Source organism: Vicugna pacos, chromosome 17, assembly GCF_048564905.1.
Source record: "Vicugna pacos chromosome 17, VicPac4, whole genome shotgun sequence".
Taxonomy (NCBI): domain Eukaryota; kingdom Metazoa; phylum Chordata; class Mammalia; order Artiodactyla; family Camelidae; genus Vicugna; species Vicugna pacos.
This window is the reverse complement of record NC_133003.1, coordinates 42,844,981-42,851,544: the sequence shown is the minus strand read 5'-3', so window position 1 is coordinate 42,851,544 and position 6,564 is coordinate 42,844,981.

Sequence of the window (6,564 nt, the reverse complement as noted above, 5' to 3'; positions counted from 1 at the left end):
TTTTCGTCTGGTTTCACTGCATTTTCATTTGCAAGCAAAGATTAAGCCGGTCAAGGGTCTGCCCTGATTTAGACTGTATTCAAATGTATGTTTTCTGAAGCATGCCTGTAACCCCAGCAACTAGTTAGGGTGAAAAGAAAAGGGAAATAAAATCAAAGGATCTTATGCACTGTCACTAAATCCTTTCTAAATCATATTTTTCAAAACATGTGCATGAGGCTTCTAAAAGACAGGTAAGCGCATGGAGAAACTGGAGTCAAGTCCAGAAGAGTCTTCCTGCTCTCCCAGGTAACAGATGTATTATCTCCAGAGACCTAGAACCACTGTGTATGTGCTTGCAGAACAGCTCTGTAAGGAAAAGAATGTTGTTTGTGTTCCCCACCCAGCCCTTTCAACGAAACTTTTTAATATGTTTCGGTCTTGCCATTGGTTTTGAAGGAGGTGACAGCTCCTTGAATAAAAGCTAAGAAATAGGAAGAACACCTGCATTCAAACCGACACACTAACACATGCACACATGGCTACAATTTGAGAGCAGAATAATTGCTTATACTTATATTCAGGTTGTAATAAAAAGAAATTACATTTTTAGCATCTTAAAATAAGTGAATTCTAGGAAAAGCAAAATGCACAAATTAATACAGATAACTCTCAGATTCAGTTTGCTTTTATCTGATGAGCCAGGTCCCTATGATCTCATGTTATGACTACATTATATGGATTTCTATGATTACATTCTTCTGTAAGTATATCAGTCACATAACTCATTTCTGCAGAGGGACTAACCACCATCATAGGAGTCTTTTAGAGTGGAGCCCATGCTTCATAACACTAAGTAAACTCAAAATGGGCTATACTGTTCTTCTTCCAATTCATGGGGAGACAAATTAGAAGAATTATTTTATAGAGATTTGTCTTAATTGAGCCTCCAAAAATGTTTTTAATTTGAAGGTATCTGTCCTTCTTTTGAAATAAAAATATTATTTATTCATAAAAATGTTGACATGCTATATTTTTCTGAGGATGTATGAGAAAATAGTCAAAGTGCAGTGGGTTTTTTCATGAAAAGGAATTCATTTAATTTAAAGGATAGTCCTTTACCCAAATCTTCAATACTTCTGCCCCATATACAAATAATAGCTGGTTGCTTTGCTTCCTATTTCCCTGAGAAGGGCATAAAATCAGAAGAGAACCCTAGTAGCTCCTACTACTGCATCTAGTCACATAATTACCCTTGTATCCCTAGACCTGCCTTCACTCCTGGTTCTCTGGGTGAACCATGCTCCTTCCTCAGGCCAAGTTCACCACTGTACTCTAGTTACTGTGCTCTTACATACTCAAGACACTCTTCCATCTACTTGTCCTCCTCTTCAGAATCACCAGTTCTTCCCGTCTTCTGTATCATTACAGCATGATTTGTTATTTCAGCCATCTTAAAAGTCAGCAATCTTTTAGATCCACATTTGTCTCCATCTATCTCTGTCATTTCCCTGCACTTTTTTTTTTTTACAGTAAAGCACCCTGAAATAACTGTCTGTACTCACTGTCTTCAGATCTTCCTTTCTCTTTCTATCTTGAATCCAGTTTAACTGGTCACTTGTCCTTACTGCTCCATCTCAGAAACTTTGGCTGATATCTTCTTATTTTCTTACATCTCAGAAACTTTGGCTGATATCTTCTTATTTTCTTAATCTTTAATCATTGGTGGCACAAAAGTTCTAAATTAAGGTCAGTACAATAAAAACTACAAAGAAGTGCAGAGGGAAATCAAAGAAGACCTAAATAGGTGAAGAAATATACCATGTTCATGGACCAGAAAACTCAATATTTTTAAGAGGTCAATTATATACAAATAGGTCTTTAAATTTGAAATAACTGTAACCAAAATCTCACCAGGTTTTCTTTTGGCAGTTGTCAAATGATGCTAAAATTTACATGGAAATGAAAATAACCAAGAAAAATGAAATCAAAATAATAAAGAACAAAGTTAAAGGACTTATATGTTGATTTTACAATTTACTACTACCCTCAATTGATCAAGGCAGTGTAGTATTGGCAGAATAGGTCAATAGAACATAGTAGGGCATATAAAAACAGAACCACACTTATATGATCAGTTGTTTTTAGATTAAGGTGTCAAGATAATTCAATGATAAAAGCATCGTATTTTAGGAAATGGTATTTAAACAAATGGATATTTATTTGGAGTAAATTAACTTTGACCCAACATACACACACACAGAATTAACTTGAAGTAGATTACAAGCCTAAAAGTAAAACTTTAAAACTTATATAAAATAATATACAAGATATTGGAGTGGGCAGAGTTTTCTTAGGACAAACACATACATACGTTTATACAGAATAACACAAAACATAGAGAAAAACAGAAATATTGGGCTTCGTCAAAATGGAAAAGCACTGAAGTACATCATTAAGGAATTTTTACAGCTCAATAATAGGAAGACAAACAACCATTTAAAAATTTTAAATATGTGTATGTATATATATAAACAGACATTTCATCAAAATATATGAATAACATATAAGCACATAAAAAAGATGCTCAAATCACTATTCATCAAGAAAATGCAACTTATAAGTACAATGAAATACCACTGCACACCTATTAGAAAGGCTAAAATTAAGAACACTGAAAATACCAAAGCATGTTGAGGATGTGAGACAACTGGAATTCTTACACCTGGCTGCTGTAAAGTGTAAAGTGTGTAAAGTGTTAAAACTACTTTGAAAGACAATTTACTGGTTTCTTAAAATATTATTACCAAGGAACTCCACTCCTATGTATTTTATTTTCTCAAAAGAAATGAAATCATATTCCACAGAAAGGTTTGCCAAGAAGAGTCAAAGAAAAATTTTTCATAATAGCCAAAAATTGGAAATGATACACATTTCCACCAGAAGATTAATGGATTAAAAAATTGTGATACTTTCATAAATCTAATAGTACTTAGCACTAAAAAGACAAAAATTACCAATACTCATCACTTGGATAAATTTAGAAGATAGCACACTAACAGAAAGATATTCCAGAAAAGGCACAGCGATTTTATACTGACAGAACACAAAGAATGGTTATTTAAGGCAGAGTTGGGAGGAGATTGATTGCAGTTCAGCATCAGGGGATATTTTAAAGTGATGAAAATACTGTTTTTGATTGTGAAAGTGGCTACATGAGTATGTGCAAATCTTATCATACTCTACAAATGGGGATATTTTACTTCTTGTAAAGTAGGCCTTATAAAGTTGAGTTTTAATAAATTAAAATGATGATGATGGTAGAAAATAAAGCCTTTGGAAAAATAAAAATTGACAGACCTATCACTCCGACCAAATATTATTACTGTTGCTATTATTGTTACTATTGATTTTAGTGGACGATGAAAATTGTCCTCTCCAATCTCTTTTATGATTGTTAGTCGTTTCAGTCCTTTTTTGATCCACTTGTATCAATTTGATTCATTTATATTGTTCTAGGGGACAATGCTGGTATTGGTGATGATGATGATACTGAAAGGCAACTTTTATAGCCCCAGATATGTGCCAGGTAATGTCTTAAGTACTTTATGTTAGTTATTTATGTAATCCTCGCAGCAACCCAAGTAGTGTTATTATTTCCCACGTTTAACAAACAAGTGCAACTGAAGCACACAGAGGTAAACTAAATTCTCCAAGAACATCCAGCCAGGAGACAGCAAAAGGAGGGGTCAAACCCAGGCAGTCTGGCTCAGGAATTCATATTAATACTGATTTTATTATTCAAATCTTTATATTCCTTTTTACATTTGTCCACTTGATGTGTCAAATTCTGTGAGAGGCATATTATATATTTCCCACAAAGGTTTTTTTTTTTTTTAAATCAAGTAATCCTTATTTTTCAGGAAGCTTTTGTAGTATATATTCTGCTGCTACACTGCTTCATGGATAAAGGTTATATATGTGTGTGCATGTATACACATACATCACTATGTGTATCTCACTGTATAGTGATCTATATATTATCTATCCATCTGTACAGTGAATTACATCTTTATGAGTATATATCTATGCATATATAGGTATGATTACATCTTTATGATACTGTAACATCTCTAGGAGTCCTTTAGTATTTGTTTATGTCTCTTAGATTTGAATTCTATTTGACATCCCTGCTTTCTGGTTATTTTCCTGTACATACTTGCACATTAACAAAATATTTTGCAATTTTGTTTTAGATGTCCTTCTCATAAGCATCATAAAGTTTTTGTTTGTTTGTTCTTAACCCAGTTTGATTCTGCTTTTTGATAGGATAGCTTAGTGCACTTGCATTTAGTGTGGTATCTGGCAGTTGCATTGAAATCTCTTTCTTCCTTCTCAGTTTTGCTAACCCACAGAGCTGGGAGTCTCCCCACGTGTAGGTATTCACCACATGCCCACATGGTGTGGGAGACACTGAGATCGCAGTTCAGGTTCCACCCAGTGCCACGGGAGAGCATCATCCAGCAGGACCCCTGGCGTTAGACACTGGCTGACAGGCATGGAGGCTTTTGTAAGGGATTCTGTCACCAAATTCCTTCAGCAGTGACACTAACTTCAGAGAACTATGAAGCACTGCTTTTTTTCCCCTCAAGGCCTCAAGGAGAATCTCCCTTCACGGCTGCTATTTCCTGTGCTCTCCTGGTACCAAAGAGAAAAAATATCCAGTGTCTGTCTTCTTCCCAGCACTTCCCAGTAGAACACATAGGCTCCAACTTTTGAAATGGGTGCCCCAAATTTTATAAGCATCAAGCCCCAGAAAATCTTGACCTATTTCTTCCTCTTGTAGGAAAAATAAAACTATCACTTGTATGTAATTGCCTTATTTTGAAGAAACCTCTCATGAAATCCTTTCTCTAAAGGAATTAAAAGAGAGATTAACACATAATACCTTACTGAACCCATTTACACCATTATTTAAAGATATCTGATATACCAACATAGAGGTATTGTCTTGTTGATGTTACTGTTTTGTCTGTTTCCTTTATTTTTAATTCAGATACTTTGATGGTATGCACAACTATTCTAAATAACACTTGTTTACAAAATATTTTTATGAGATATCTTCCCCCCGGCCCACCTTAGGCAATTCTCGTAATATTCCCAAAATATAAACAATTTTCTGTCATCTTCTGAGTGCTTCCTGTGGGTCAGACACTAACTCTAAAATCACTCTTAACCCTTACAACAATCCTATGAGGTAGTTACCATCACCTCTGCTTTATTGGCACCTGAGATTTGTAAAGATTAAACAGCATGCCAAGATCACACAAATAGTAAAAGACCAAACGGATTTGAACGCAGGTCCATTACCCCCAACATCTGTCTCCTGAACCTCTCTGCCAGGAGCTCTTTGCCAAATCCAAAGGCATATCAAGTGGAAGGCAAAGATAACGGCTATAATTTTTATGGTTATTTCACTCTTAAAGACATAATAAAAGGCTTCTCTTGAACACAGTTGTTTAAGCTGTAACTGCACAGACTTCGACAATTAACTAGATAATTTAGCCTTATATTATTTATAGAACTGGTTATTTGTTTGTTTTTTTCCACATAAAGATGGTCTGAATCTAAATACTTGGCTTAACTCTCCACTGTGATTTGAAAAGGATAGAAGTATTCAAGAGTCCCAAGAAATCTCAACTACTTTTTCCTTTACCTTTTTCCTTTCCTTTTTGGTGAAGGAGAGGTAGAGACTAGTGTGCCATGAAGGAAAATTCAGTCCACATACCACATTTACTTTCCCTCAGGAAAAAGCACATCTAAGGAAGGGTGATAACAGTTTTCTTAGTCTTTTGCCCCAACACAAAATTGTTTTTTCACTTTATACCACATATGTATAACTTGACAGATATTCAAAAATTCACTTTGCTCTGGAAAAAAAGGAACATCATTTTGTCTTGAAATGTATTGCCTTCAAAGTGAAAATAGTCAGGGAAATGCATATAGTCTCTTCAATGACATGGTAAGAAAAATTATATTTTAGAAAAAAATATATTCCAATAATTCAGTCCAAATCCCCTGAATATATTCATGTGAATATAGAAGATTTTTCACACAGTGACAACTTACAACAGGGAGTAGGTAAGACCCAGTATCTTATGATGTGAATTGTTTTGCCTCGACCATTGAAGAACACTGCAAAATTGTTCCTTGGGACTGCCTGCCACCTGCTGCTTCCAACACTGAACTCTAATGAGCACCAGTTGCTCTGCAAGACTCACTATTTTAGGAGTATTATTTACCATGAGGCCCATCGTGATCTTTCTAAATTATAGGGTAAATTGCTTGGGCCCCAGTGAAAATAAATGTATTCCATTAATGCAGCTCCTCTCTTAGTCTAATCTTTTTAACCCTGAAGATTGAGAGATTTTCCATGCATAATAATTATGATTGTATCCTATTTCCTAGACACAGTGAAGAGGTCACAGAACAGCTCTAAAATCTGGAGTTTAGCTACTTAAACGACTATTCTGGCTTCCCACTCTTATCCTTTATTTATGAAATATACACACTATTGTATTGAGT